At 41.1% G+C, this 11,305-nt stretch overlaps 1 pseudogene; it reads right to left on the bottom strand.

Moving 5' to 3' along the window:
• Window positions 1–1,931: 1,931 nt before the first annotated feature.
• Window positions 1,932–2,336, bottom strand: LOC106832124 (ubiquitin-conjugating enzyme E2 C pseudogene; annotated as a pseudogene).
• Window positions 2,337–11,305: the final 8,969 nt, after the last annotated feature.

Raw genomic sequence — 11,305 nt, 5'->3', positions numbered from 1 at the left:
CTTATGATTATTTAGCAAATTATGTAATATACTCATTAATCTTTTTTTACCACTCTGCACTCCAAAACACAGTATTAGCTCCATAAAAGGGAGGCTTTTGTCTGCTTGGTTCATTGCTCTATCCTCTACACCTAGAATAGTGTTGGGCACAGACTAGGTTCTCAACAAACAGTGGTTGAAGGAATTGAGTGACTGGCCTCTGTCACTCATGCAGCTCCCCACTGGTCCAGTTTTCATTCTGTAGGCCTGGGGCTCAGCCTCCACCCTCCGTTTACATCCACCTCATCTTGTCCATCTCCTGGGTTCTTAGCTCACGGGGCTGCCCTCTTTAATAAAAGATGCACGCTCCCCAACTCTCCTATCCTCTTACCTCTGTCTCTCCAGTCACCACACAAGCTTTCAAAGAATTTTTCCTGCTAGTAACTACATAGAAGCAGACAGCGTTAGCTGAAACAACGAACAGGCGAGAAGTCACCAGTTATAACAAATCTCACAAACTATAATAAATATTACCCCTGGTTTTCAGCAAAATTTATAGTCACCAGTTATAACAAATCGCACAAACTATAATAAATATTACCCCTGGTTTCCAGCAAAATTTGTAGAATCTAGGCTTCTGTCTGTTTTTCTATCTTCCTCTATTTCCTTATTAGAAGAGACTATGAAAAATCTCTGTCTTTTGATCTATTTTGTCTTTCCACTTTCTTTTTACCTGACATCCTCCAAAGTCAATTTCCTATTCTGTCGTCTACACAACCCCTGGGAGAGCCCTGATTGTTCTGTTAGGTGAGAACACTAGGTGAAAACATCTCAGGGATATGTTTCCAATGGTGTTCTCTAATGTGAAAGCCCCGTCTGTCCTCCCCATCTTCTCTGATCCAGCAATATGACTTCTAAGAATCTGGTCTACACATGAAACAGAACCTAAGACATGGCGGAATGTTCAAAGATAATTTATGGCAGAGTTACTTGCGGTATGAAAAATCTAGAAATAACTTAAATGTCCATCAAGACCAACTGATTAAATAAATGATGGTACATTATAGAATTCTATATGCCCATTTAAAACAATGAGGCAGATTTTCAAGAAACATTTAGCTATCTTAGTCTCAAAGACGTGTATTTGCAGAGAACATCTCTGAAAAGAGGGGCATGTGGGTTGCCTCTGAGGGAGGGTGCTGAGGGGTTGCTAGTTCACTGTGTGATTTTAAAATTCAGGTCTGTTATATCTTTCTAGACACTTCTGTAAATTTCTCCATAAAGGTTTGCATATACATTGTTAGGCTTATTTCTAAGTCCCTAAGACTTTTTGATTCTTATATTTTTTCTTTTATCTTTGCAATATTTTGAATAATATTTTTTCCTTTTATCTTTTCTGATTGATAAGCTGATATATGAGAATGCTATTGTATCAGTTTGGTTGATCTTGAATTCAGCACCTTTGTTGAACCCTGTTCTTAGTTCTAATTGATTAGTTCTGTTGGAATACATGATATTCTTGTATTCAGAGTCTCTTAGATTTTCTATATAGTCAATCATAGTGTGTGTAAATGACAATTTAGCCTCTTTTTGTTCAATCCTTCTTTTTCTTTGCTACATATTTGTTTTCTTTTCCATTTTTGGCTGAATTAATCAAGTCTTCTCTACCCCACCCCTTCTCCTCTTTGTTGGCTTGGAAGTAGGGATCTCTAAGTTTTTACTATGTATACTTTATTAAATAATTTCTTTTTTCTGTAAAAAAATCCAAGCTGTATTTATTTGATATATTCATCAATCAAAGATTTAATTTAAAAAAACAGAAATAAAACAAAAATAGCACCATAGCTTAAGAAACAAAGTCCTATGTGTAAATCAAGGACAGGACAGACGATCTAAGGAAAAAATAAAAAGACAACACAGGGAGAGAGGCTGGACAGCTGGGGTCAGGGCTCTTAGAGGGAGTCCAGCTCTGTGTAGATTTCTTGCAGGTCTTTCTTAAAGGTGCCAGTGTTTCCAGAACTTAGCAGCATGTGTTTTTAAAGGGCTGTGGATGTTGGGTTCTCCTAGTGGACTCTGCATGGACAGCAGGATGGTCCTGATGTCACACAGGGCTGACCACTTGTCCTCCAGGATGTCCACGTAGACGTGACCCTGGTGTCCATATGGGGGTGGTAGCCAGGCACAAAGAGCTTTACCATGAGTATGCTGTGCTGGAAGCCACTGGAGAACTCAGGGAGAGGTACCTCAGGTCTTCACAGACTGTTCTGGCTGCTCCATGGATGGGCCTCACTCATTTGAATGTTGTCTGACTCAGGGAAGAAAGGAATTTCCTTGCCACCAGACTTCATGGGGATCATCAGCTCCTGCTGGAGCCTCTTGCTCACAGAGCCCCAGATGGTGGTCCTACTGGGTCCAGCCCCGGTTCGGGGTTGCCATCTGGGGGGTGCTGGCAGAGAGACAGGAATCTGGAGAACACAACTGCAATTCTTCATTATATAATTTCTAGTACAATCTAAAGTTATTTTGCCCAAAACAATAGAGATTCAGAGACAACAGCAGAAGGAAGGGAGCCTCTATCAGAGATGGGTCTTGAAGGATAAAAGGAATTTCCTTTGGTCCACACTGAAGGTCCTGAAACAGTATTTAGGAGAGTCAGTGCCTCCCTTCTTGCTAAGCATGTTGCTAAAAAGGGAACAGTCAGTGCACAACTCACCTGGACATACGGAAGGAAGCCAGCAAACCAAATTAAAGCAACTGAGTCTCAGCTCAGATGCCATCTTCACCTCTTCCAGCCACACTGGAATCCCCTTATTCCCATTTCCTGTTTTACTCAGGGACCCACAGTTAAATCCTTAGTTGACTTCTCAATGTCTTAAATGTGTTAGTTTTTCTCAGAGCTTCTTGAGGTTAGGGAACATGTCCTGAACTTCGGTATTGTTCAGGATATAGAATCAGAATCTGTGGAATCAGAAAGTGTGTATCTTTTGATTGAGGAGAGAACCTTGAAATGACATCGCCTCTCCTTATTTAGCCCCGAGTAGAAGCTGGTTAGGGACATCGCAGTTTGCAAAGGGAGTGATCACCTTGTGCTGAAGTCACTTAGTGTATCCAGACACCGCGCTGTAAATTGCCTTTCTGTGCACTGATAAGAGTGGTGAAGGTTGAAGAGCGTCTTTGACTTAGTGAGCTAAACCCAGAATTATATTAATTGGTTAATTAGGCTGAAGAGGTCTTAGATAAGATTAAATTTGTCTCTTATCATAAGTCAGAGATTTTCTCTAGTGTTTTCCTTATTCAATGCAAATAAGTAGACTCTTAAGGTCAAATGGTTTTATTGCAGCAAGAAGCCCTGTCTTAACTGGAGAACGTAGACTCCTAACCCCAAGGCTTGTCTTAAATCCAAAGTTCGTGAACATGTTATATTTACTTGGAATAATAATACGTGTTTGTTATAAGAGGTAGAATAATTTCGTGAAACATAGATGTCATATTACACATCAGCTGCAAATGACCAAACTCTCTAGCTTTTTTCTCATTCCCTTCTTTGTTCTCCAAATACGTAACTATATTCCATAAAACTCTGGGGGGAGAGAAATCAGTTCTGCTTGCTCTTCCCCCCTGCAGCTGCTAGTATTGGAGTCAAGATGCCCCTGGCTGTTTCTGATTCAAATCCAACTCAAAGCTTTGTTTCTTCCAAATCCTCATGTTAGGCACATGGCTGGTGTTCAGTTCATACCTGTTTGATTGACTGAACTGAAATTGATTAACTCTCTTTAGTAAGGAACCTGGAGACCTGCAGGCATTTTCCCTGGTGTTTTACATGAGAATATGTCTGCCCCTGCATTTGAAGCAATCATCCTTACTGGACACAAACTCTGAGGCATGTGGTGAAGATAAAATTTCTTGCCCCCAAAAGTATACTGGATAAGGTTCCATGGTTCTAATTAAACTCTCTTTTCTGAATTTAAATTAAAGTGAATTAAACACAGGTAGTAAAAAACATCAAAGAGTTATTACCTTACAGGTTTTTATTTTTCATCTGAAGTCTTAGCCAATAATCTTATGACAAAGAATGTCACTGAATTAGAGGCTGCTGCCAGCTTTCTCTCCAGATTCTTGTTTGTTTCCCTAGGTGTGACATTTGGTGTGGCCCGGAGTCACTGTTGACAGCAGGATCCTTCAGGGCAGCAGGGTATTGTCTGACTTGTTTTGTCCAAAAGCTATTCTATCCCCCAGAAGACTGACAGCAAATAGACTTCTAGCTGAATAACAAGTGGGGGGCGGGTGACAGGCTGACATTCTTCAGAATTTCTACAGTAACCAGTCAATCTGCTTGGGTCCTGCTCAAATTACAGTAAAACATTTAGGAAAACTACAGAAGCCCCAATTCTTGTCCAAATGGAGCAGAAAAACTTGATTTCACAACTGGCAGGCAGTTTAAAAATTCTCCCCAAAGTGCTTTGTGAATTAAGCGTGTATAGAACAGCAGCTCATGTCCATTACTGAAATGCAAACCTGAAGAGATCAATTTCTTTCTGTTCAAAAACGCTTTCACTTTAGACTTTTAAAATTAAACCTGCAAAATAAAAAGCACTTACTTTTTTTAAGTGCTAGATGCATCAGAGTGTGAAGTTGTAAATGAAGGAGAGAGAGTTCATTGATTTGGATGGAATTAAAGAGAATGTATTTGAAATTAATGAGACGTAATTTACTTTAAATCGTATCTATATGAAATCATTTATATGCTTTTGATGGAGGAAGGATAGAGAAGGATGGCACCAGGTGAAGAGAGTGTGCCTCTGGTTAGGGGAGAAGGAGCAGCTGGTGGTGAATGTCACCTCCTTTACACTGTGCATCAGGAATACGGCCATCAGAAGGGAAGTGGCTACATTGTGTCTCTTTTCCACTTCCTGATGTTCTTTGTGAATGCGGGGTAGAGAGACTCTGCAGCAAGAAGGTTCTGAGAGTCAGATTCTTGGCAGGCTGATGTATGAATGGAGGAGCCCCAGGGAATGCCTGACAAGGGAAAGAAAGGAGAAATCATTGGTAATATCACATATCCAGTAGAACTTCTTCAGAGGTGATGACTTTTTTTTCAGTTTTTTCCTTCTTTTTTTTGGAAAAAGAATTCATTTAAACAATATGGGGAGAGAGCACAAAGTAAAAATCTCTTTTAAATGTCTCATCACTCAGACAAAAGCACTGTTTGCCTTTTTTAAAGATGGGAGGTATTATAGCATGTTTTTATGCTCGGATTGATCCAGAAGAGAGGGAGAAATTGATGACGCAAGAGAGAGAGGGGCAATCTTTGGAACTTTGCCTTGCAGCGGGCGAGAGAAGCTGGGATCTAGTACACAGCTGGAGGAGCCTTAGATGGGTGTGTAGACAGTTCATCCACAGAGACAGAAGATGTGCTTGTCAGGGAAATGCTTATTAGATGCTGTAAACTAATCAGTAGTCTATTTCTCACTCATATCACAGTCCAGTGCAGGTCAGCCTTCCCTCCTGGGCAGCACCCCTCTAAGTGTTGATTCTAGAACTAGGGCTCCTTCCGTGGTGTGGCTCTGCCCTACTAGGATCCTTCGCTTCCAGCCGTGCAGGGGTGATAGAGTGTGAGCCAAGAATCTCAAGGGAGATTTTAGGGGTCAGGTATGGAAATGGCTTATATTACATTCACCCCTATTCCTTCGGCTAATATTCATGCCCAAACCCAATGACAAAGAAGGCTGGAAAATGTAATCTTCTTGTGTTTTCGGGAAGGAAAGAGAGAATTAATGAGCTTCTAGTCAGTCTCTGTCATAGAAAGGAAGTCAGAACATAGGGATGCAAGTGATATTTTGTAAGTATATAATTGTGGGAATGTGTGGAAGTTCTCTTCATTTCTCAGTGCGATAGGAAGTAAGGGAGTAGGGAGGCAGGAGAGTTACAGGTTGGAGGAAAGAGGGAATGGTGTAAAATGGTTATCCAAGTGGGTGGAGAGTATATGCTCAGGGAAATGTAGTAGAATACCTCTGAGGGAACTATAGGTGAGCACTGACAGCTGGCTTCTGGCTGCTGTTGGTCAGCAGAGTCAGTAGCGAGGAGATGAACTAAAAGCTGAGGCCCACCAGGCACATAGACATCTGCCTGTCACTCTCTCTGACAGCCATGACCTTCAGAATGTACTGGCCACTGTTTCATTTCTGCCTTCTAAACATCACACAAGTTCCTCTTTTGGTTAACTGTAACCTGAAGCCCTAGAGGGAAAGGAATTCTGGGAAATGTAGTTCCTAGCCTCAGTCAAAGTTACAACAAAGCATAAGCCAGTATATTTGGCTTTGTTTTTCACCAAGGCACCTATCACTACCTGGATATTATACATATAATTCCTTTATTTGTTCTTCGTTTTCTTATTATTATAAAATTTAACTTCATGAATATGTTAGTTTGCTTTGTCCTCTGCTAGTCTCCTTAGCCTCTATAACAATCTCTCGTGTAGAAAGTATTTATTGAATGAATGAATGAGTTTTTCTGACTTCCTTCCAGATGCCTTTCTATGTATATACACGCACAAACAGATATAAGAATAACATTTTACAATAATGGGATGGAGGCTGGCCCCGTGGCCAAGTGGTTAAGTTCAAGGGCTCCGCTTCGGTGGCCCAGGGTTTCACTGGTTTGGATCCTGGGCGCAGACATGGCACCGTTTGTCAGGCCACGCTGAGGTGGCATCCCACGTGCCACAGCTAGAAGGACCCACAACTGAAATATACAACTATGTACTGGGGGTTTTGGGGAGAAAAAGCAGAAAAAAAATGGAATCATACCATACGCTTATAGTTCTGTAACCCAATAACTATTGATCACGATCACATTTTTAAATTGTTATAATGAATTCCTTCATGCTTATCACAACTTAACTAATGAATTACATTAATGTAATTAATTGGTCCCTGATAGGTAGACATTGTGCAAACCTGGCTCTAGGTTGATAAGGCAGGCTTGATGGAAATCACAGAAGGGTCTCAATTGGATTCTTTGAAATAAAACAAATTAAAAACAATACTGCTTTGAAATAAAGCAAATATAGCTTGGACTTTTCCACAGCCATAGAGTGCTCTTCAAGGGGTACCTGTGGGCTAGAGGCTAGGGTGGGTAGGACACGGGAAGGTCTTTATCAAATGCCAGAGTGGGCAGAGAAGACAGGATAATTTGTACTTAGCAACATGGCCTAAGGCCCATGAAACTTAAAACTTGGCATGCTCAGACTCACAAATCTTCAGACGCCTGTGCACCTTATTCCTAGACATTTTCTCCATTCCTCCACTAATAGGATATGAGAGGAATGGGACAATTAAAGATGAAGCTTATGGGGTAAGTGTTTTAGAGTAACCATTTGGAGCCCTGCTATACACAGTCATCTACTGGGGCTTAAGGCTGGCAGTTTAAATTGGAGAAGTGATTATATAAGAAAGCTCAAGGAAGAAATATGCAACACACTCTGAGTTCAGGCCTAGGAAAGTGTAGAATCTCTTTGTTACTTAAGCAGATATCTTGGGCATCCCTCAAAATCAAGAATTTACAATCTCTACAGTTTATCCAAACTGTAGTCCTCACTGCAGACCAATTAAATCAAGTCTCAGGGAAGGGAAAATAGACATGGGCCTTTGCAAAATCTGAATAAAGGGAGCCTGAAAATCACATGTGGATGCATTTTTCCTATTTCTGTCTGTGCTTTGAATCAAGGAGTCTGGGGCCCGTGACTCTGTGCAGGCAGAGGAGAGTTGTTTAAATACATAGTCAGGTGGTGTCAGTGGCAGCAACCTGGCCAGACAGTCTAGTTATCAGCTACCTGTGGGGACCTGCTGTTATCCACATCTGGTAAAGCAGGAGCCTGGTCAGCTTTATTGTGGGGAACAGACCTGCACAGTGTGCCATGCCCCTGGACTCATGATTGTAGCCACTACACCCCTCGGTTCTGATGGTTTGGTCTCTGCTTACATGCTCTTTATCTCTCTACTTTTTGCTGTCACAGATGGCAGCTGGGGCTTCAATTTGCAAACATTTCCAGCAAATACTACACTATGTGTATAGTGCTTATTCCCTAGATGGAAGTCACTGAGAGCTCTTGTGAAGATCATCTTGTAACAAATTTACAGAAATAGGAATTTTGTATGTTCTTCATGCAATTGTCCAAGGTTTTGTTTTGTTTTCCCTAAGTGAGAAAAATATATTATAGTAAATAAATATAGTATGATCCCACTTTTATAAAAACTAAGATTACCAAAGCTTAAAAAACTACTAAATCTTGGTATTTTCATGGAGAAAAGCATGGAATGAAACACATCAGTTGTTAACATTGGTGTCTTGAGGTAGGCATGGGGGCAGGTATGAGATGGGAAAGGGATAATTAATTAAAAATTTTGAACTGTGTTCATCACAAAGTGCACATTAATTTTGTAATTTTAGAAAAGGGACCTCAAAAAAATTTAAAAATATATAATCAGAGAGATTTTTTCAATCAATTTGTGCTCAATGTAAAACTCAAGTGGAAGGAGTACTTCTTACAGAAAAAGATGATGGAATCTTGCTACTGATGTCACTATAAAACCAGCAGTGTTCATTCATTAATTAATGGCTCAATTAATGTTAACTGAGCCACTAGAGTACCTGTCCAGGTACTGTTTGGCATTGTTCTAGGTGCTGATACAGTAGCTAATGGGGCAAAGTCTCTGCCTTCTCTTGTGCAAGAGACAGATATTAAACAAATGATATGTAAGTCTTGTAGGGAGAAGTTGCAATGGAGAATTCTAGAGGAGAGTATAGGGGTGGGATGGGGATGGTGGTCAGGGCAGGCCTCACTGAGGAGGCAACACTTCAGTAGAGATTTAAGTCAAGCCAGGGAGCAAGCCACGGAAAGATGAGGGCAGCAGGTGGGGGGAGTAAATTTCCAGACAAAGGGAGCAATGTGTCAAAGAATAGCAAGATGGTAGAGAGGCTCAGGAGGAGTGAGTGAGGGAGAGGAGGTCAGGGAGCTAGTCAGAGGACACAGAGGACACAGGTCTTATTGACGGCTGGTGAGGCCTTGGGGTTTTATCCTGAATGTGATGTGGGTCAGTCATTAGAGGCTTGTGAGTAGGGCAACAGAATCTGATGTACACTTTAAAAGGATCACTCTGGATATTTTATGAATAGACTATTGGGGGACAAAAGTAGAAGTCAGGGGTCAAGTAGGAGACTGTTTCATTAGTCCAGACAAAAGAATCTAGGAGAATATTGGTCTCTTTAACTTTCTGGCAAATACTCTCTATTGTTCCAGTGCCTATTCTGTGTTCCTCTTGGACACGAGGAAGACAAATCTATAAAGAACCCCCATGAGGTCATAGGTGTGGACTGCTCAAAGGTATTGCAACTGAAATAGATTGCCTAAGAGTCTGAACCACTTGATAATGTGATTTATTCTTGCTTTCTGGACCTGCTCAAGCCCAGTCTCAAATGGATCACTTCCATGGTACGTGAAATGCTGCTGAACTTATGACATGGTATATCAGATAAGACAAAGCTGTTAATGGGCACTCAAGTTGTGTAGTTAGTGGTGCCCAGTGCTTAGGCCCATCGTCTCTATTGGGGCCTATTAGTTCTTCAGGAGCTCTTCATTGAATGGTGAGCAGCTTCTGCTGTAAGGGCATGCCCCTGCTCTAGAATACCAGGGATTTGTACTGTAACTCTCCTATTAGGGTTTGTCAGAGACATATAGCAGCTTCATCAGCCACAGAGATCTCTAATACAGTCATACCTGTTGGATCATGCAGCCCGAGAGAATAGAGTGCTTGTACCACAGCTTGGATCTGCTGAAGAGCTTTCTTTTGAATTGGACCCTATAAGAAACTGATAGCCTTTAGTTATCTGATTAATAATGGGAGTTTTGCAAAGTCCAGCATACATTGCCTCCAAAATCCAAAGAGCCCTACTGAGTGCTGTGCCTTAATGCCTTGCTTAAGGGTAGGAGCTATAATGTACAATAACTTGTCTTTTGCTTTAGAGGGAGTGCCCCAGGCCATTGAATCCCTGAAAACTTCACTGATGTGGCATTTCCCTGATGTCGGGTTTGTTGCCAATCCTCTGGCATGTGTCTGCCTTACTAGAGCATCTTGGGTGCTTGTCACTGTCTGCTCATCAAATTCAATTAGCGTGAGGTTGTCAATATAGTGAACCAGCATGATGTACTGTAGGCTGTCAGGATGATTAAGTTCTTTAGAGCCTATGCTTTAGAGGAGACTGGGAGTGTAAACATAGCTGTGAGGTAAGAAAGGGACTGTGGAATACTTCCCCGGCAAAGTAAAGTTGATCTTTGTACATTAGAGTATGGACATCTTTGGGGAGAACATTATTCTACATTTCACAATCATAATCCAGAGACTCGCTGCTAAGAGCATTCCATAGATAAGGACTCTCCTCCTCCTAGCAAATATTATTAGTCTATCTACCAGGAAGATGATCATCAGCATGACTACAAGCAGAAGAGTCTGGGTCACTTATCTTCTTTCCTTTCAGTGACTGGATAGAAATAGAGAATGAGCCAGCGGCTTTAACTTCTTCCTTCCCAGACAGACTGGCCTTACATCACAGGAACCAGAAACTAGAGGGGGATGGGGGAGTGGGGTAGTTGTCAATTGTGGCATCTAACATTTTTCTATTACATTTATTACTTCTATTATCTATGTATCTTTTAATCTATTCATCAGCTCTTCATCCATCCATCCATCCATCTATCCACCCCTTCATCCACGCATCTACATAAATTCACTCAGAAATTATTTAGGATACTGTACAAAGACTTTAGCTCAAATATTAAGCATAAATTATCCATAAAACTAAGTAAAACCTGTTTGTTGGGAGAGGTGGGCAAGAGCACAGAAAAGTTCAAGGGACACCAGAGAGGCAAAGAAATTCATCCTGGAGAGGCTGTGAAAGCTGGGACTGGCAGCTTCCTGGATCTTACTTTATAAGTCAAAATGCCCCTCGTGGAGGGGATGGAAGCAAGCCATATATCTAAGGAGAGGTGCCCGCCTGAGAATTCTGTCAGGAGCACACTCACTCTTTTACAATGTTCCCATGGGCGTCGAGAACTCTCACCATTTGTTTCCTCAACTTTCCATCTAAGAACCACTCAAACTGGGCTTTGCATTACCCTTTTCTTCTTTTCTCATCTCTCTTTTATTATTGCATTGTTTATCAGGTAAATACAGATGTAGGCAGAATGGATAAATCAAACTTGATGAAAGCCTTTCCTCTGTATTTTATTTTTACTCTTTTGCCAATTTTCTTTGGGAAATTTTTTATTAAA

The sequence above is a fragment of the Equus asinus genome, chromosome 9 (assembly GCF_041296235.1).
Source record: "Equus asinus isolate D_3611 breed Donkey chromosome 9, EquAss-T2T_v2, whole genome shotgun sequence".
NCBI classification, from domain to species: domain Eukaryota; kingdom Metazoa; phylum Chordata; class Mammalia; order Perissodactyla; family Equidae; genus Equus; species Equus asinus.
This window is presented reverse-complemented; position numbering and strand designations above follow the sequence as displayed.